The 21,581-nt window shown below is 38.9% G+C and overlaps 1 non-coding gene across 1 annotated transcript; it reads right to left on the minus strand.

The window, feature by feature from the left end:
* Nucleotides 1-4,009: 4,009 nt before the first annotated feature.
* LOC141687655 (small nucleolar RNA R71) lies at nucleotides 4,010-4,116 on the minus strand. The gene has a single exon (XR_012561144.1). It is a non-coding gene; the product is annotated as a small nucleolar RNA R71 (small nucleolar RNA).
* Nucleotides 4,117-21,581: the final 17,465 nt, after the last annotated feature.

A 21,581-nucleotide genomic window follows, 5' to 3' on the forward strand; every position in this document is an offset into this window, starting at 1 on the left:
TTTCTTCTTTTTAGAGTTTGAACATCTTCATCTTCAGCAAGAGTATCATCAGTAACTTGAACCATTTTGCAAACAGGTTTCATTAGAATTTGAGGAATTTTCATTTCATGTGGCTTTATTGGTTCATCAATTTTTCCCTTTCCTTTATCTTTGGGATCAATCTCAATCTGTGATCTTGTTTTGGGCTTTGATGCCTCAGTATTTGATTTCTCTTTGATCACAATGCCTTTCTCCTTAGGCCTTGGAGGTTTCTTTGCAACAGAAGCTTTTGGCTTTAGATTTTTCTTTTCAGTTTTTAATCTAGCTTCTTCCTCCTTGAGATTCTCTAAATCCATTCCAGGATTATGTTTCATAAATAATCTTCTAGCAATTTCCTCATCAAGTGTCTGAATCTTGGGATCCTAATAGTAGATTGTAGTCTACTTCCCTTTGAGCTTCATAGTTTGCATGAACTTTTGAGAGTCTTGACTTCCACCTTGTATGTGAACATCAGGCTTTGTCATCAGACTTTGCTCATCAGAACTTGATATCAGATTTTGATTATCAGTACTTGTTATCAGATTTTGAGTTTGAGAAGATTCGGAACTTATTTTCTTTTGAATAGAAGATTTGCTTGCATGAGTAATTAGTTTCCTAGAAGAAACCTTGCTGCTCTGCCCTTGACCTTGAACTTGACCTCTAACATTGCTAGGGTTTCCCTGGTCATCACCTTTGTCATCCTTCTTCTTCAGTATTAGAGTAGGTGAGCATTTGGACTTAACTACCTTCTCCCCTTTTTTGGCATCATCAGGTAGTAGGAGAGAGAGAGAGAGAGAGAGAAGAAGTTCAACTGAAGATTGGATTTCATCCAATTGAGCTTTCTGAGAGGCTTGATTTGGTAGGACCTCGGTAATTTGGGCATGTTGCTTCTCTTGAGCTTTTTCAATGGCTTCAACTTTTTCAGTAATAGGTCTGATAAACCTCTTTTTATCAAGCTTGGTCTCCATATCTAGCTTTTCAGCTTTTTCAAGAAGCTTGTCAACCTTTTCTTGAGTAGCAGAGTGTAGACCTTGAAGATTTTTGGTAGACAGAGCTGTGACTTTGAGTTTCATCCCAAGGAATAGGAGCAGCTTTCTCAACAAATTTTTAATTAGTGCTTCTTTTCCAAGTATTGGAGCTGGAGTATGTACTGAAACACTATCTCCAGAGCTGGAAGAAGACTCATCATTCTCTGATAAGACAAGTGTATGTGAGGCAATGGGAGATTCTGGAACTACCTCATCTAAATTCTTATCTTCAGGTTCCTGATCAAGAATTGGTATGAATGGTATCTCAGCATTTAAGATTGGAGAATGAGTTGGAGATGTCTGAGCTGCTGTAGGAGCTTCCAGATAAAAAAACAGTAGGAATGTTCAGATTATGAATATCTATTTTAGAACTTGTTGCTTGTTCTTCAGCATTATCTGTAGCTTTTATTGGAGAGACAGGAGGGGTGAGCACTGTATCAGGAACAATGTATTTTTTCTAGAAGGGATTCAATGATAATTGCCTCTTTTGAGATCAGAGATTCCTGATCCCCTTCCTCGGCTTCTTCAATATCTTCCGATGGAGGCTTAGCCAAATGCCTCCTAGCTCTCATTTTCTTCAATCTCCTTGATAGTGAAGGAGTTGCTTGAACATCAGAACTAGCAGTTCTCTTTCTCTTCAAATTTCCTGAACCCTCAGCTTCAGCATTTATCTGTTGGGTTGACCTTTCAGCTTCTGTTTCTTTCTGAAAAACCACAATTTCAGCTTCAACAGTCACAGGTTCTGATGCATAAACCTGTGCTTCCTCATCATCTGATTCATCCCTTAGAATCATCTTCCTTCTCTTTTGTGGAGGTTGAGGAACAGACTTTGCCCTCTTGGGACTGGAAGATGAAGGTCTGATGGTAGGTTCTTGATAAATGGCATTTTATACCACTTAGAACGTCTTATAATGGCTTGAATTGGTGTCTCGAAATCAAGTATTTTGTGTATTTGATGTGTTTTTCTAGTGTTTGTGCATTTCAGGGTATTAATTGCATTTCTAGAGAGATTGCATCAAGAATAAGCCTTGGCATGTGTTTGGCATTGCAAGTGGGAAGATAGGAGCAGATTGCAGTGAAGAAACGGGAGAAAAATAGAGCATTTTCCAGAAGGGGTCTGAGCGCCCGCTCAGGAAGCTGAGCGCCCGCTCAGGAATGCTGAGCGGCCACTCGGGGACGTAATTTAAAAATATTATTTTTAGACTCCTAATTCTGTTGAGCTTCCAACTTCTGAGTTAGCTCGGTATTATGGGACTCCTATATAAGTAGTTTTCAGAGACGTTTCACAAAGGTTGGATCGTAGTATTAATAAAGGAGCGATGAGATAAGGAAGAAGACCGTTTTAGCACACTGCAACGAAGAGGAAGCATATTTTCTTGTGATTCATTATTTCTTTGTAACGGTGGATGCTAGTTTTCTTTACTTTGAACCTATTTACTCTTGTGACGTACTCTGGTTTAATATAAGTAGTTTTAGTTATTATTCTCGTGTGTTATTATCATGTTTTCATATGAACCCATGATGACGATGAGTGCTATCATGGGCTTATCATGATCATGGGGTCGTAATGGATTTACTATGGAAATCTTTAGTTAGTTGTTTAATACCTTAGTGTGTGATGATTGTATGATATCTAGTATTGGTTGTGCTTATTCGTCTTATGTACGTCGTGAACATATAAGATAGGGTGTTAATCTCTTGTTAAGCGATGATGGATCTTGAGATTTAGAACTTGCCATGCTAGCATAGGTTCATGTATGTGTATGCATGATTAGTGGATAACTCTAACCGTTTTATTTGCCCTGCGTAATCAAAAGGAATAACTTGTGCTTAAATCGTTATGTTGTCAATTTCTTTAGACATATAGGAACTCAACATAATTGATGCATATTCAACTTTTATCTTAATTGTGGATGCTTGGTAGAATGGTATTAGTACAATGAAAGTTGGCTTTTATCAGTTTCGTGTTGTTCGATTAATATCATCATTGTTGCATGCTAAGGGTAATAACAATAACTATTGAAGGAAGTAGTAATGAAGTTGTGATCTCATGTGTGTTTTAATATTGTTAATTCAAGTGTTAATTAAGTGCTTAATTCTCGTAGTTAATTGTAGTTAATAATTAGTTAATCAAATCTAAGTGTTATCGTTTTAACATTGAGAAGTAATCATACATTGGTGAGTGAGTGTAATTGAACATAATTAGTCTGAGTCTCTGTGGGAACGAACTTGAAAGTATTATATATTACTTGTGAATGCGTATACTTGTGTGTGTTATTAGCGCGTGTTTTCATCCTAACAAGTTTTTGGCGCCGCTGCCGGGGACTTGGCGTATTTGTTTAGTTTATGTACTTACCATCAGTGGTCATTAGGACTCAGTGATTAAGTCGTGTTACTTATTGTTTCCGGTTGTGTTTCAGGTACTTTAGCGAGCGTTTATGCAAACATGTTCTCGTACTCGCAAGAGGACTTTAGATACGGCTGAGGAGACAGACGAAGTTCTTGATATTCCGGAGAAGATAGATTTTGAAGATTCGGATTCAGGAAGTGAGCAGAAAGAGCCAGTAATCATGGGTGATCGTATAGTTCCAGAAGATCCAGCTCTTATGGACTTTTCTCGGCCTAAAATTGATGATATTCAGTCTAGCATCATGCACCCGGCTATTGAGGCCAATAACTTTGAAATCAATCCATGTACTATTCAGATGGTGCAGAATTCTATTTCTTTCGGAGGTGCTGCGACTGAAGACCCCAACATGCACATAATGAATTTTGTCGAGATCTGTAGCACTTTCAAATATAATGGTGTGACTGATGAGGCTATCAAGCTAAGGCTTTTCCCATTCTCACTGAGGGATAAAGCTAAGGAATGGTTACATTCTGAACCAGCTGGGTCTATCACTACTTGGAAAGATCTTGCGCAAAAGTTTCTGGTCAAGTTTTATCCAATGGCGAAGACTGCGGCTATGAGGAGTGCTCTTACTCAGTTTGCGCAGCAACCTTCAGAATCTATGTGCGAAGCTTGGGAGCGCTACAAGGAAATATTGAGAAAGTGTCCACATCATGGAATGCCTGATTGGATGGTGATCAACTGTTTCTATAATGGTTTGGGGGCCCAATCTCGGCCCATGCTCGATGCAGCAGCTGGACGCGCCTTGTGGGCCAAAAGCTATACTGAGGCTTATAATCTTATTGAGACTATGGCTGTAAATGAGCATCAAAACCCAACTCAAAGGATGATTCCTGGGAAGGTAGCAGGTATTCTGGAAGTTGATGCAGCTACAGCTATTGCAGCGCAGCTCCAAGTATTGTCTATGAAGGTCAATTCTCTAGCCACCTATGGAGTCAATCAGATAGCTATGGTCTGTGAGCTTTGTGCAGGTTCTCATGCTACGGATCAGTGTTCTCTTGTTAATGAATCTGTTCAGTATGTGAACAATTATCAGCAACCGCAGCAGCCTGTGCCAGCTACTTATCATCCTAACAACAGAAATCATCCAAATTTCAGCTGGAGTAATAATCAGAATGCTATTCAGCAACCATATCAGCAAGGCGTAAGTAAACAGTACAATCCACCTGGATTCCAGCAACCATGGCATTATGCTCAAAGGCAATCATATCCTCAACAAGGAGGTGCAACTCCACCCTCTAGTGCTGATTTTGAGGAACTTAAGTTGTTGTGCAAACGTTAGGCGGTTTCTATCAAGACCTTGGAAAATCAAATCGGTCAAATAGCCAATGCAGTGCTCAATCGTCAACCTGGCCCACTTCCCAGTGATACTGAAGTGCCAGGCAGGAAGGAAGCTAAAGAGCAAGTCAAGGCTATTACCTTAAGGTCTGGAAAAGTTGCTGATTCTGAAAAAGCAAAAGAAGGAGAAGCTGAAGTTGGTGATGAAGAAGCTAAGCAAAAAGAGAAAGCGGCGGAACCAAGGAAGACTACTATTGAACACACTCTGCCTGAGGGTAATACAGGGGAGAAACAGCTCTATCCTCCACCACCTTTCCCTAAGAGATTGCAACAACAAAAGCTGGATAAGCAGTTTGGTAAGTTTCTGGAGGTGTTCAAGAAACTTCATATTAATATACCTTTCGCTGAGGCTCTGGAGCAAATGCCCAGTTATACGAAATTTATGAAGAGTATTATTTCAAGGAAGGTGAAACTGGATGACCTTGAGACCATTACTTTAACGGAAGAATGCAGTGTTGTGCTGCAACAAAAGTTACCTCCAAAGCTTAAAGATCCAGGTAGCTTCACCATTCCTTGCACCATTGGCAAGTTATCTTCTGACAAGTGCCTCTGTGATTTGGGAGCAAGCATCAATCTGATGCTGTTGTCGATCTTCAAAAAGTTGAATTTGCCTGATCCAAAGCCCACCTACATGTCTCTACAATTGGCTGATCGTTCTATTACATACCCACGAGGCATAGTGGAGGATGTGCTGGTAAAGGTGGATAAGCTCTTCTTTCCTGCAGACTTTGTTATTCTGGATTTTGAGGAAGATAAGAAGATTCCCATAATCTTGGGGAGACCTTTCTTGGCTATAGGACGTACCTTGATAGATGTGCAGAAAGGTGAACTTACTATGAGGGTGCATGATCAGGATGTGACATTCAATGTATTCAAAGCGATGAAATGCCCTACAGAAGATGAGGAGTGCTTTAAGGTGGATTTGATTGATTCTGCGGTTACTTTAGAACTTGATCATATGCTAATGACTGATGCATTAGAGAAAGCCTTGGTGGGGGATTTTGACAGTGATGATGAGGATGGCAATGAGCAACTACAATATCTAAATGCTTCTCCCTGGAGGCGAAAGCTAGACATGCCATTTGAATCTCTTGGTACTTCTGACCTCAAAAATGCTGAAGGAAAACTCAAACCATCTATTGAGGAAGCACCTACTTTGGAGCTTAAACCATTGCCTGAACACTCGAGGTATGCTTTTTTAGATGATGCATCTACTTTACCTGTTATTATTGCCTCTGACCTTTCAGGAAGTGAGGAGGACAAGCTCTTGAGGATCTTAAGAGAATTCAAATCGGCTATTGGATGGACTATAGCAGACATCAAGGGGATCAACCCTTCATACTACATGCATAAGATTTTGCTAGAGGAGGGTAGTAAGCCGACTGTTGAGCAACAGCGCAGACTTAATCCTATCATGAAAGAAGTGGTGAAGAAAGAAATTCTGAAGTGGCTGGATGCAGGAATCATATATCCTATTTCTGCCAGTTCTTGGTGAGCCCCGTGCAATATGTACCTAAGAAATGAGGTATTACTGTGGTAGAAAATGAGAAGAACGAGCTCATCCCCACTCGAACAGTCACATGATAGAGGGTATACATGGATTACAGAAAGTTAAACAAGGCCACGAGGAAGGATCACTTCCCTCTTCCATTTATTGATTAGATGTTTGACAGGTTGGCCGGTCACGAGTATTATTGTCTTCTGGATGATTATTCGGGGTATTATCAGATATGTATTGCACCCGAGGATCAAGAAAAGACTACCTTCACTTGTCCATTTGGCACTTTTGCTTTTCGCAGAGTTTCGTTTGGCTTATGTGGCGCACCGGCCATTTTTCAGAGATGTATGATGGCTATATTCTCTGATATGATTGGAAATAATGTCGAGGTGTTCATGGACGACTTCTCCGTCTTTGGACATTCGTATGATGAATGTTTGAATAATCTTCGTGTAGTACTCAAAAGGTGTGTAGAAACTAATTTGGTGCTAAATTGGGAAAAATGTCACTTTATGGTGCGTGGAGGCATTATTCTTGAGCATAAGGTTTCTAGCAAGGGTCTTGAGGTGGACAAAGCTAAGGTGGGAGTCATTGAAAATCTTCCACCACCTATTTCTTTGAAAGGAATCCGTAGTTTTCTTGGTCATGCGGGTTTTTATCGGCGTTTCATCAAAGACTTTTCGAAGATATCAAAGTCGTTGTGCAACTTGCTTGAGAAGGATGTGCCTTTCAAATTTGATGATGAATGTTTGACGGCATTCGAGACTCTCAAGAAGAGTTTGATAACTACACAAGTTATTAAAGCACCTGATTGGACAGAGCCTTTTGAGATGATGTGTGATGCGAGTGATTATGCGGTGGGCGCATCTCTTGGGCAGCGCATGAATAATCTCTTTCATGTGGTCTACTATGCTAGCAAGACCTTAAATGGAACTCAAATGAACTACACCACTACTGAGAAGGAGCTCTTGGCTATAGTCTTTGGTTTTGAAAAATTTCGATCTTATCTACTTGAGACAAAGGTGACAGTGTTCACTGATTATGCGGGCATTCGCTATTTGGTTTCCAAGAAGGATTCGAAGCCCAGACTCATTCATTGGGTGCTCTTACTACAGGAATTTGAGTTAGAGATCAAGGATCGAAAAGGTACTGAGAATCAAGTAGCTGACCATCTCTCTAGATTGGAGAATCCCGAGTCTACTTCACATGATAAGACATTGATCAACAAATCTTTTCCGGATGAGCAGTTGTTCGCAGTTCAGGAGGAAGAGCCATGGTTCGCAGATATTGTGAATTATCTTGTCAGCAATATAATGCCTCCTAATATGAATACAGCTCAGAAGAAGAAATTTCTACATGAGGTGAAGTGGTATATGTGGGATGAACCGTATTTGTTTAGACATGGAGCTGACCAGATCATCAGGAGATGTATCCCATTCTGTGAGACGGTGGGGATATTACGAGACTGCCACTCCACAGTTTATGGTGGACATTATGGTGGTGAGAAGACGGAAGCTCATATTCTGCAAGCAGGTTTTTTCTGGCCTACTTTGTTTAAGGATGCTCATCAGTTCGTTTTAAGGTGTGATCGTTGCCAAAGAGTGGAAAATCTTATGAGAAAGGATGAGATATCGTTAAACGTGATGCTTGAAGTCGAGGTCTTTGATGTTTGGGAAATCGATTTCATGGGGCCATTTGTCTCGTCCTGCAATAATCAGTACATCTTGCTGGCAATCGATTATGTCTCAAAATGGGTAGAAGTCAAAGCTCTGCAGACGAATGATGCAAAGGTAGTGTTGAACTTTCTTCATAAGCAGATCTTCAAAAGGTTTGGAACGCCACGAGTAATCATAAGTGATGAAGGGTCGCATTTCGACAACCGTAAGTTCACTTCTATGATGCAGCGCTACAATGTGAATCATCGTGTTGCTATTGCCTACCGTCCGTAAACGAATGGTCAAGCGGAAGTGTCTAATAGAGAAATCAAGCGCATTTTAGAGAATGTTGTTTGTCCGTCAAGGAAGGATTGGTCTTTAAAGCTCGATGAAGCTGTTTGGGCTTACAGAACAGCATATAAGACTCCACTTGGGATGTCCCCGTTTCAACTTGTGTATGGTAAGGGATGTCATTTACCTGCGGAGCTTGAGCATAAGGCCTATTGGGCGTTGAAGAAGTTGAACCTGGATCTAGATGCAGCTGAAAGGAAGTGAATGCTTCAGCTAAATGAACTTGATGAATTTTGACTCCAAGCGTACGAGAACAACAAAATGTACAAGGAAAAAGTGAAAAGGTGGCACAACAGGAAGTTATATCCTAAGTCATTTATGCCGGGGCAACAAGTTCTTTTATTCAACTCTCGTCTCCGACTTTTTCCTGGAAAGTTGAAATCAAGGTGGTCTGGACCTTTTATTGTCAAAACTGTGTTTCCACATGGAGCGGTGGAGATTTTTGAGAATGATCCGGACCAAGCATTCAAGGTTAATGGTCAGCGTTTGAAGCATTACTATGGGGACACGGAAAACCGGGAAGTGGTTAGTGCCGTTCTATTGTCAACTTGATTAAGGTACGATACGTCAAGCTAATGACGAAAAAGAAGCGCTTCTTGGGAGACAACCCATGATTTGTTGTTACAGGAACCCTTAGAAGTTAGTAACCTATCCAAAACCACAAAAAAATCAGAAAAACAGGGCAAGAAATTTTTTTTCCAGTAGAGCCCTGAGCGCCCGCTCAGCTTTGCTGAGTGACCGCTCAGGGCCCGACTGGGAGAAAATTTTTTAAGTCTTATAAAAATCCAAAAAATCTGAAAAATCCAAAAATAAAACACAGCCCCATTACCCACGAATTATCTTCCCATTACCCACGTTTTTAACCCTCAAAACCCACTCCTAATCAAATTTTACCCTAATCTCTACCCTATATATACATACAACTATTCCATATACTCCCCATACACTTTCAAACCTTAAACTCTCTCCCATATTCAAAAACACAAATCTTAAACACTTTTTCTCAGTTTCGATGGCACCCAAGAGATCCAGGACTATTGATAGCAGCAGCAATGTCCCGACTGCTGATTCTTCGAGGGGTACTGCTGTGAGGTCTCGTTTGTTTGATAGGGCTGCTGAGGAGGAGTATACTAGGCTTCTGGGTAAGCCGATTTTGAAGGAGAGGGGATTCTTACCATCGGGGAGGGATGGTGAGTTATTGCCAATGATTGCGGAGAAGGGTTGGATTGCTTTTTGTGAGTCACCTGAGGCAGTTCCGATGAGCATTGTTCGCGAGTTCTATGCGAACGCGAAGGCTGAAAAGAATGGGTACTCTGTTGTGCGAGGGATGACGGTGGATTATCACCCTGCGGCGATTCACCGTGTAATTGGGCAGCGACAGAGGAAGCCCACAAAGGAGAATTGGAATGAGAAGACTGCTGAGGATTTTGACTTGGATTTTATTTGTGCTACTCTCTATAGGCCGGGCACAGTTTGGACCTTCAGGACTGGGACTAATGAGTATCGCCATTTTCCGGCGATTGCAGTGAATAGGTATGCCCGTGCATGGAATGCTTTTATTTGCGCTAATATTTTGCCTACTTCACATGCACATGAGGTCACAGTTGAGAGAGCATAGTTGTTATGGGGAATTTTGAATGAAGAGTACTATATGGACCTTGGTGAGTTCATCTACCAAGGAATTCTGAAGTTTTTGAGGGGAGCTAAGCACATGAACATCCCTTATGCATCCACGGTTACAAAGCTTTGCCGAGCAGTGGGAGTTCAGTGGCCGTCTCACGAGCAGTTGCAGCTGCCGGCCGCTCCTATTGACACCGGGACTCTGCATACGATGCAAGAGTGGACTGGTGGAGAGCCCGATGAGCATGGGCTGGGTTATCATCTTCCAGGAGGGCGTTCAGCACGTGGTGCTACCATGGCGAGGCCAAGGCGTGATGAGGCTAGTTCTTCTAGAGCTCAGGAGGGTGTTGGGATGGTTGATGCCCTGTATAGGAGGCTGTCGAGGAGGATGGATGCTATGTACGAGACGCAGAGCAGGTTTGCTCAGGAGCTTACCCTTGCGCTTGGGACTGCTTTTAGAGGCCTTGGAGCTGACATCTAGTGGCCAGTTTTTGGTGAGGACTCTGCATATCCGCCTCCTGATACACCACCCTCTGAGGGTGATGATGATGATCTCTCTGAGTAGGTATACCCTGTGTTCCTTTCTACTACCTTCACTGGGGACAGTGAAGATTTTAAGTTAGGGGGTGGTAGTTAAGGAATATTTTGTGTGTGTGTCATATAGTTGCATATTCATGATAGTTTAGTTCATATAATTGCATATTTTTGCCATATAGTTTTTTTATAGCTTTATTTATCATGTCATGTAGCTCATGCATATACCTTGATCCCTTTTGCGTTGCTGTGTCAATTGATTTGTGATATTGATGCGAGTGTAGTGATAACGTTAAAGTGATGTTGAGTCTTGTAGGTTGACATGCATGCTAGAAACACTTGTAATTTCACTAAGTCTTAGATAATGCTTAGGGACTATATTGTTCTTATGGTTTGATGGTTTTCAAGGTTAATCTATTGATTATGCTTAGAATTTATAATAGGTTCTTAGTGATAAAAGGCATGAAAAGAAAAATTGGAGTAAAAAGTGGAATTCATTGTTAATTGTGGCTAGGCGTCAAATGGCTAGGAGTCGGCTCGTATTTTTATGCGAGTAGTCTAGGGTTGAGCAAGATGGAGCGAAACGCACTTGCTCAGAAATTGTGAAAAAAATATAAAAAAATAGAAAAAAAAGTAGAAAAAAATAGAAAAAAATAGAGAGTTCATGCATAATTGATCACGAGTGGGCTCTTTGGTATTCGAGTTATTAAGTTCTTAGGGGACTTTGTGCCTAGTGACCTAAGGCTTTTATAGTCTGGGATCCGCTAACCTAACGCTCGCTACATGGATGCCATTGCATAAGTCTTTTATGGACCTCACTCATTGCACGGTCAAATAAGCATTTGTTTGTATGATAAATAGAAAGCAGGATTCCGTAATAAGCTTCAGTAATCTTGAAGTATTATAAGTAATTTTGTGCCTAGAATTTTATTCTTCATATAATCATGTGATTACCTTGAGGATAGTCGAGTTATGATAATTGATCTAGTTTCGAAGCATATCTGTTAAGCATCTGCACACACCACGTTTCCGGCTGTATGTTAATTTGCATTATTTGATTGATCTTTATTCGCCTAATTGCATTTGTTGAGATGTCGTAAGTTGGTTGGTTTGGTCGTAGTAAGGGGGATCGCTGCATTTCATATAGATTACATTCATGCATATTTTTTGTTTTGTTTTTTGAGTCTGTGACGCTTGAGGACAAACATCGATTTAAGTTTGGGGGTGTGATAAGTGGCATTTTATACCATTAGAACGTCTTATAATGGCTTGAATTGGTGTCTTGAAATCAAGTATTTTGTGTATTTGATGTGTTTTTCTAGTGTTTGTGCATTTCAGGGTATTAATTGCATTTCTGGAGAGATTGCATCAAGAATAAGCCTTGGCATGTGTTTGGCATTGCAAGTGGGAAGATTGGAGCAGATTGCAGCGAAGAAACGGGAGAAAATAGAGCATTTTCCAGAAGGGGTCTGAGCGCCCGCTCAGGAATGCTGAGCGGCCGCTCAAGGACGTAATTTAAAAATATTATTTTTAGACTCCTAATTCTGTTGAGCTTCAAACTTCTGAGTTAGCTGGGTATTATGGGACTCCTATATAAGTAGTTTTCAGAGACGTTTCACAAAGGCTGGATCGTAGTATTAATCAAGGAGCGAGGAGATAAGGAAGAAGACCATTTTAGCACACCGCAACGAAGAGGAAGCATATTTTCTTGTGATTCTTTATTTCGTTGTAACGTTGGATGCTAGTTTTCTTTACTTTGAACCTATTTACTCTTGTGACGTACTCTGGTTTAATATAAGTAGTTTTAGTTATTATTCTCGTGTGTTATTATCATGTTTTTATATGAACCCATGATGATGATGAGTGCTATCATGGGCTAATCATGATCATGGGGTCGTAACGAATTTACTATGGAATTGTTTAGTTAGTTGTTTAATACCTTAGTGTGTGATGATTGTATGATATCTAGTATTGGTTGTGCTTATTCTTCTTATGTGTGTCGCGAACATATAAGATATGGTGTTAATCTCTTGTGAAACGACGGTGGATCTTGAGATTTAGAACTTGCCATGCTAGCATAGGTTCATGTATGTGTATGCATGATTAGTGGATAACTCTAACCGTTTTATTTGCCCTGTGTAATCAAAAGGAATAACTTGTGCTTAAATCGTTATGTTGTCAATTTCTGTAGACATATAGGAACTCAACATAATTGATGCCTATTCAACTTCTATCTTAATTGTGGATGCTTGGTAGAATGGTATTAGTACAATGAAAGTTGGTTTTTATCAGTTTCGTGTTGTTCGATTAATATCATCATTGTTGCATGCTAAGGGTAATAACAATAACTATTGAAGGAAGTAGTAATGAAGTTGTGATCTCATATGTGTTTTAATATTGTTAATTCAAGTGTTAATTAAGTGCTTAATTCTCGTAGTTAATTGTAGTTAATATTTAGTTACTCAAATCTAAGTGTTATTGTTTTAACATTGAGAAGTAATCATACATTGGTGAGTGAGTGTAATTGAACATAATTAGTCTGAGTCTCTGTGGGAACGAACTAGAAAGTATTCTATATTACTTGCGAACACGTATACTTGCATGTGTTATTAGCGCGTGTTTTCGCCCTAACAGTGCTGATGGTTGTTGTTGTGAGGATTGAGCTGGTTGAAAGTATGTTCTGATGGTAGGTTGAGTTGGTTGAGGTTGAGAGGTGGTTGATTCTGTGGTTGTTGGAGGTGCTGATGGAGGTTGGGTTGGTTGGACATCAGGATATAAGGCAGCATAGGTGGCTGAATCAGAATTTACCAAGACTTGTTTGACAGATGTAGGAATTTAGAGGGGTCTCAAAACAGTCTTCTTATTATCAGTAGATAATAAGTCAGTAAAGGCTCTCTTAGCAAGTTTAAATGGTTCAATTAACTCACTTGCTAGTTGGGGTGCATCAGAGCAACAAAAACTATAAATAAGTTGACAGAATCTAGCAAAGTAAAATGTATTTCTATCTTCTGTCATCGTATCCCCAATAAATTCTAAAATAGCACTTGCATAATCAAAATGAGCTTGATTAATGAGAGCATACCCGATTTGTTGACTGAGAATTGGGATTGCATCAAAATTAGAACATTTGTTGGCAAAGGCCTTTGTGATATAGTCAAAGAAGAAACTCCATTCCCTCCTTATGTGAGGTCTCTTCAATTGACCCAGCTTTGCCAAAATCTTTTCATACCCCAGATTGGCCATTAGCTGTTGAAGAGTAGGCTCCTCAACTGTTTAACTATAAACATATTTTTCAGGCAGATGGAGTGCTTGTCGAACTGTGGTCAAAGTCACCACATGTGCATCCTCCCCTGTTGTAAAGATGATACTTGGGGACCCATGTGCGCCACCATCATCATAAACTCCTGACCTCTAGAACTCCAGCACTTGAGTCCCTGAGATTGCTTCAGGTTGGGTCAAAGCATACCCGATCTCACTTCTAGATAGAAAATCTTGGATGAAGTGAAGTTCTGATGGTGCTTCATTCTTACTGAGAATAGCTAAGTAGTTGTTAGGAACAAACTTAGCTCCATTGAAAATCAGATCTCTTGGTGCCATTTCTGTAAAAATCAAGTGAGAAAAAGAGTGTTTGCAAGGTGTTTGATAAAATGCATGTACGAAAAAGAGCTTCAGAGAATATTAGTGGGTGAGAGAAAATAAGAGAGATAAGAGAATGAGAGAAGTAGGTAAAAGATTGTAAAATCTTTTAAATTTCTTATTTATACAACCCACGTGAAGTATAGCAGACAGTTTACACCTGGCAACATATGAACAGTCAGTAAATAGTTAAAGCATGGTTAGTGGGCACGGGAAATAAGTAATAATTATTGTGCACATGCCGTTTTTCAAGACAAACACATTTCCCACTAACCAAATGATTATGACTGTTTTTATCTCACTTAAATATATTCTGATAAAATATGACCGTTTCAGTATTTACCACAATTAAGTCAAGTAAGTTAATAATGCCACGTAAGCATAAGAGTTTCCATCAGGATTTACATCAGAACTTGACTATTATCAAAACTTAATGGTCATCAGAATATGGCGTCTCAACTCACAAAGTGAATGTCTATTTCCGTGATTCTTCATACAAATACTGACTTGTTTCTTCAGAGTTTAATCATCAGAACTTCCATCAGAACTTGTCCTCAAAATTTATGCAAATGACCCTTAACTGTTTGTCTGAAATAACTTAATCACCATAATAATTTTCATCATTCATATGGAGTGAAAGTGTGTGCATTAGCAAGATATCAGATAAAGATTAAAGTCTGTTTGTGCTCATTTTATGATCTTTTGAAATTCTTTGTCACAGTGGCTCCTCAGTGTAAATGAGTCACAACTGCTATCAGAATTTATGCTATTATCAGTGTATTTCTCCAGTAATCAGAGAATGTGAAAAGTCACCAAGAAAAATTTATTTGCTTTTCTAATGCATATAACTTAATACCAGCAATGCACTTGGGTCTTCCCTTTCACATATTTACTCTAGATCTCAAAGGAGTACCTGACTTTAATTTTCTTTTCTTTTCTTCAGATAAGTGAGGCTTATCAGCATTTAGTTCATCCTTAAGATTTACTGACATCATAATTTGATAGATGAGAAGCAAGAATCTAGTTTTTGACTTAGTAATAAGATACACAAAGTAAATTTGACTATGCTCAATATCAGAATTTGCTTGTGTTAATGAATTTCCACATAAACAACTAATTGAAACATGGGATTTCTAGTATGTTAAAGACTACTAGGTCAGCATCTAGCACAGTAATCCTCATTGGATTGAATAGTCACAGAACATTCAAAACACTAAAAAAGTTTATAGAGTCACATCAGATAACAATCAGTATTTAATTAATATCATAGATTAAGCACAGATTACATAGAGATAATACAATCTGTAAACACTGATCATAAAGTCTGATGCTTGAGAATAAAAACTGAGCAGATTTTGAGAAAGAACCTGAAACCATTCCAAGTTCATTTACCAGTCTTGTAAAAGTAGCTTCATATAGTGATTTTGTGAAGATATCTGCTAGTTGTTGATCTATTGGAACAAAATGCAAATCCACTGTACCTTCCATCATATGTTCCCTTATAAAATGGTACCTAATGCTGATGTGCTTTGTCATTGAGTGTTGAACTGGATTACCTGTCATAGCAATAGCACTTTGATTATCACAGTAAATAGGTATTTTAGAAAATTCTAACCCATAGTCCAGTAACTGATTCTTCATCCAAAGAATCTGTGCACAATAGCTTCCTGCAGTAATATATTCTGCTTCTACAGTTGATGTGGAAATTGATTTCTGTTTCTTGCTAAACCAAAACCAATATGCCTCCAAGAAATTGGCAGCTTCCACTTGTGCTTTTCCTGTCTATTTTGCATCCTAAAAAATCTGCATCTGAGTAACCTATAAGCTTAAAGTCTGATTCTCTAGGATACCACAATCCTAGATCAGTTGTACCCTTGTAGTACTTGAGAATTCTTTTCACAGCTATTAGATGAGGTTCTCTTGGATGAGCCTGAAATCTTGCACAGAGACAGGTAACATACATGATATCAGGTCTACTTGCAGTTAAATAGAGTAAAGAGCCAATCATACCTCTGTAGTTAGTAATATCTACTGATGAACCAGTATCTTTATCTAACTTGGTTGCAGTGGCCATGGGAGTGGATGCAGTTGAACAATCTTGCATTCCAAATTTCTTGAGTAAATTTTTGGTGTACTTAGATTGACAGATAAAAGTACCTTCTTCATTTTGCTTCACTTGAAGTCCCAGAAAATAGCTGAGTTCTCCCATCATACTCATTTGATATCTTGACTGCATTAGCTTTGCAAACCTTTCACTGAGTTTAGCATTTGTAGGACCAAATATGATATCATCAACATATCTCTAGACCAAAAGTAAGTCCTTTCCATGGTTGAGGTAGAACAGTGTTTTATCAATTGTTCCTCTGTGAAGTCCACTTTCCAGAAGGAATTGAGCTAAAGTATCATACCATGCTCTTGGAGCTTGCTTAAGGCCTTAAAGTGCTTTGTCAAGCCTGTAGACATGATTAGGAAATTTTGAATCTACAAAGCCTGGAGGTTGTTCAATATATACCTCTTCTTCCAATTCTCTATTGAGAAAAACACTTTTCACATCCATTTGAAAGACTTAAAACTTCTTGTGAGCAGCATAAGCCAAAAAGATCCTTATGGCTTCCAATCTAGCAACTGGTGCAAATGTTTCATCATAATCAATTCCCTCATGTTGAGAGTAACCTTTAGCAACCAGCCTTGCTTGTTCCTTGTAATTATGCCATCACTGTCAGTTTTGTTTCTGAACACCCATTTTCTACCAACAACTGATCTGTTCTTTGGTCTTGGCACTAGGGTCCAGACTTTATTTCTTTCAAATTCATTTAACTCTTCTTGCATTACTTGCACCCAATATGTATCTTGAAGAGCTTCTTCCACTTTCTTTGGTTCAGTCTGAGATAGAAAAGAATGATAGAGACATTCATTTGATGTTGTTGTTCTAGTTTTGACACCTGCTTCAGGATCTCCAGTGATTAAGTCAGGTGTGTGTGCTTTAGTCCACTTTCTTGCAGATGGAAGTTGTTCTCTAGAACTGGATTCTCCCCCATGATCCATGTTGTCTCCATCAACATTTTCTGATGCTCCCCCTGTAGTTATGCTCTCTGAGACTTCAGAATTTGAGTTGGATCCTTCAGGATTTGAAGAATCAGAGTTTCCAGAATTATCAGAACTTGGCTCATCAGAACTTGAAGAGCCAGTGACAGGTTCCAATGCTTCTTGAGAGTCTTGAGTTGTGGTAGGATCATTAGCTTGCTCCCCCGGGATATGTGCATTTTCCCTTTCAGTAGTTACCACAGTTTCAATGACATCAGAACTTAACCCGTCAGAACTTACAGGATCAGAGTTTAAGTCATCAAAATTTACAGAATCGGAATTTAAATCTTCATTTTCAAATCTCAGCTGATCATGATCATTGAAATCTTCAAGTCCATTAATCTTCTTATCATCAAAAGATACATTGATAGATTCCATGACAACCCTTGTTCTTAAATTGTAGACTCTGAAGGCTTTTGTGGAAAGTGGATATCCAATAAAATTCCTTCATCAGCTTTTAAATCAAATTTTGACAGCTGTTTAGGATGAGTTTTAAGAACAAAATACTTGCATCCAAATACATGAAAGTATTTCAGATTTGGCTTCTTTTTCTTCACCATCTCATATGGTGTCTTTCCATGCATGTTTATGAGTGTATCATTCTGTGTAAAACAAGTAGTCTGCACAGCTTCAGCCCAAAAATAGGTTGGCAGCTTTGCTTCATCAAGCATAGTTCATGCGGCTTCAATGAGAGTCCTGTTCTTTATTTCTACAACTCCATTTTGTTGTGGAGTCCCAGGTGCCTGCTTAATTCCATGCTCTTTGTAGAACTCTTCCATGATTGAATTCTTGAATTCAGTGCCATTATCACTTCTTATAATTTTCAAAGAGTCTTTGACCAATTTATCCAGCTGTCTGACATGACCAATTAAAGTAGATGCAGTTTCACTCTTCTTGTGTAAGAAATACACCCAAGTGTACCTTGTGAATTCATCCACTATAACCATAGCATACTTCTTCCTTGCAATATACATGACATTGACTGGACCAAATAGATCAACATGCAGTAGGTGATAAGGTTCAAGAATTGAAGATTCAGTTTTGCTCTTGAATAAAGATTTTCTTTGTTTTGCCTTTTGACAAGAATCACAAAGACCATCAGGAGCAAATACTGATTTTGGCAGTCCTCTCCCAAGATCTTTCTTTACAAGCTCATTTATGTTGTTGAAATTTAAATGAGAGAGTTTCTTGTGCCAATCCCAGCTTTCTTCAATTGATGCTCTACTTAACAGACAGATTGCAGAACCATCAGAACTTGTTGAAAGTCTGGCTTCATATATGTTACCATCCCTGTATCCTTTTAGAACCACTTTTCCTGTAGAATTGCTTACAACTTCACTGTGTTCTTCAAAGAAATCCACATGATAACCTCTATCACAGATTTGACTCACACTTAGCAGATTGTGTTTAAGTCCTGAGACAAGAGCTACTGTTTCAATGATGACAGTCCCAAGATTGATATTGCCATATCCCAGAGTTTTCCCCATGTTTCCATCTCCATAAGAAACTCCTGGGCCAGCTTTCTCCACAAAGTCTGATAACAGGGCTTTATTTCCAGTCATATGTCCTGAACATCCACTGTCCAGAACTAGGATGTTTTTCCTGTTGCCCTGCAATCACAAAGACCACTATTGGTTAGTTTTAAGGACCCAGACTTGCTTGGATCCTTTATCCTTTTTAAGTTTGTTAGCATTTGCAGCGGATTTAATTTCAGAGTTTATGCTAACATGCTGTTTATCAGAATTTATATCAGACTTTACACTAGAAGGAATAATACTAACTTTCTTCGAAGAAGGTTTTATTTAATAATAATCATAATACAAACTATGATATTCCTTACAAGTATAAATGGAATGCCATAAATTACCACAATGAAAACAAGGATTTTGTGGCTTAAACCTAACAGACTGACTCTTAACTCCTGATTTAGGAGGTAAAGAGTTTATATCTTTATTCTTCTTGCAAAAAGAAGCAAGATGGTTAGAGTTTCCACAGTTATAACATTTCTTTCTAGGAGCATTAGGAACAGGCATATAATTATTGCTTTTATTCACACTTTCCTTTCCATTCCTATTTTTCCTAGCTTCCTTAACCTTGTTGACATTTCTAATCTCTTTCCGCTTATGCTTAAGCTGTTTCTTAGTCATTAAGCCTATGTTAACTTCAGCTGGTTTATCCTGTTTTAATCTGTCAGAAGTTGATTCTTCTTTTACTTCTGTCTTAGAATCTTTCATCTTTTCAGAATCAGACTTTACAGTTTTTGCTACAAACTTAACATGATTTACCTTTGGCTTAGCAGTCTGTTGAACAACAGTTGGCTCAATTTGAACGGTTTCTTTCTCACTTTTATCATCTCCATAACCTAAGCCCTCTTTCCAGTTTCCACTATTTAGTAAATTCTCAGTTGTTCTGCCAGAGTTAGTCCAAGTTTTGATAATCTCTCTTTCCTTTTCTAACTCAGTTTTTAAAGATTCATTCAATTTTAGCACTTCATCTCTAACATAAAAATCATCATCTCTTTCTTTCTGAGTTTGATGGAACATAACTAACTCTTTTTCTAAACAGTCATTCCTTTTCTTAAAAGAAAGATTTTTAGAAGTTAATCTTTCGCATGTTAAAGTCTGATCTCTATAACTAATGAACATGGTTTTAAGATATAATCTCAATTCAGTAATATCATCAGTATGAAAAGCATAAGTTGTTTGAGGTACCTTTAATTCAGCAGCATCAGAACTGGTATCAGCATTTGCCATCAAGGCATAGTTCACCTAATCTTCAGAATCTGAAGTGTCTGTCCAGCTTTTCTTCTTTGTGACAAGTGCCTTGACTTTATTACCTTTTCCTTTCTTGTAGTCAGGATATATGTGGTCTTTCTCACCACAATTGTAGCATTTGACATTTGGGTTATCTCCTATGTTAGACTTTCCCCCTTTGCCTTCAGACTTTCTGAAACCCTTCTTATCAGAACTTCCACCTTTCCTGGGAAACTTCTTGCCTTTTCTGAATTTCCTGTAGGCAATCTTTGTGATACCCTTCACCATAAGAGCACACAGTTTCATCATCTCTTCATCAGCATCCATTTCAGGTTGACTTTCAGTTTCTGAATCATCATCATCAGAATATGATGACTCTGAATCAGACTTTATGATGAGAGCCTTTCCTTTGCCCCTCTTTGAGGCATCCAATTTAGGAGATTCCTCCTCAGCTTTAAGAGCAACTGTCCTTGACTTTCTCCCATGCCTCTTGCTCCTTTGATCCATCTCAAGTTCACGAGTCTTGAGCATACCATAGATTTCATCAAGAGTAGTCTCAGAAAGGTCATAGTTGTCCCTTATGGTAGTTGACTTCAAATAACAATTTTCAGGAAGAGCTAAAAGGAATTTCAGATTTGAATCTTCAAGATCATATTCCTTGTCCACCAGTGACAGATCATTCAAAAGTTTGACAAACCTGTCATATAGACCGGTTAATGACTCATCAGCTTTTAAGTCAAAGTGCTTATACTCTTGTGTGAGTATTGTCCTCATGTTCTTCTTGATCGCATCAGTTCCCTGGAATCTTATTTCCAAATCATCCCATATCTCCTTTGCAGTTTTGCAGTGAATTACCCTGTTTGACATGACATTATCAATGGCACTATGCAGCAAATACCTTACCCTTGCATCCTTGGAAATAGATGAGATGTCTTCAACTGTGTAATCACCTTTCTCCTTTGGTATGGACTTTGCTGGTTAATCAGCAACTGTAACAGAGAGCTTGGTAGGCTTGTATGGTCCTTCATTAATTCTGTCAAGGTATTCTGGGTCTGTAGCTTCCAGAAACATAGCCATCTTTACTTTCCATATGGGATACTCAGAAGGTCTCAGTATGGGAACCCTAATAGTCTCATATTGATTGTGGGTTTGAGTGTTTTGAGTTTCTTGAGTCTTGGTGGGCTTAGTTGGGGTTTGTGTTTCTTCAGACATGATTGTTTGGATCTTTACTATATGTGTGTTAACAGAAAAGCTCTGATACAAATTGTTAGGTGATAAGTGGCATTTTATACCACTTAGAACGTCTTATAATGGCTTGAATTGACGTCTTTAAATCAGGTATTTTGTGTATTTGATACGTTTTTCTAGTGTTTGTGCATTTTAGGGTATAACTTGCATTTGTGGGGAGATTTTATTAGGAATAAGCCTAGGGGAGTGCTTGGCATTGGATGTGGGAAGTTAGGAGCAGAACGCAGTAGAATCGGGAGCAGAATAAGGAATTTTCTAGTAACCTGCTGGGCGCTCGCTCAGGAAAGCTGGGCGCCCGCTCAAGATGCTGGGCGCCCGCTCAGGATTGTTGGGCTGCCGCTCAGGGGCAAGAAATTTAATATTAATTTTTTATAATCCTTGTTCTGTTGGACTTCTGAGACGGCTGGT

This window comes from Apium graveolens, chromosome 9, assembly GCF_009905375.1.
Source record: "Apium graveolens cultivar Ventura chromosome 9, ASM990537v1, whole genome shotgun sequence".
NCBI classification, from domain to species: Eukaryota; Viridiplantae; Streptophyta; class Magnoliopsida; order Apiales; family Apiaceae; genus Apium; species Apium graveolens.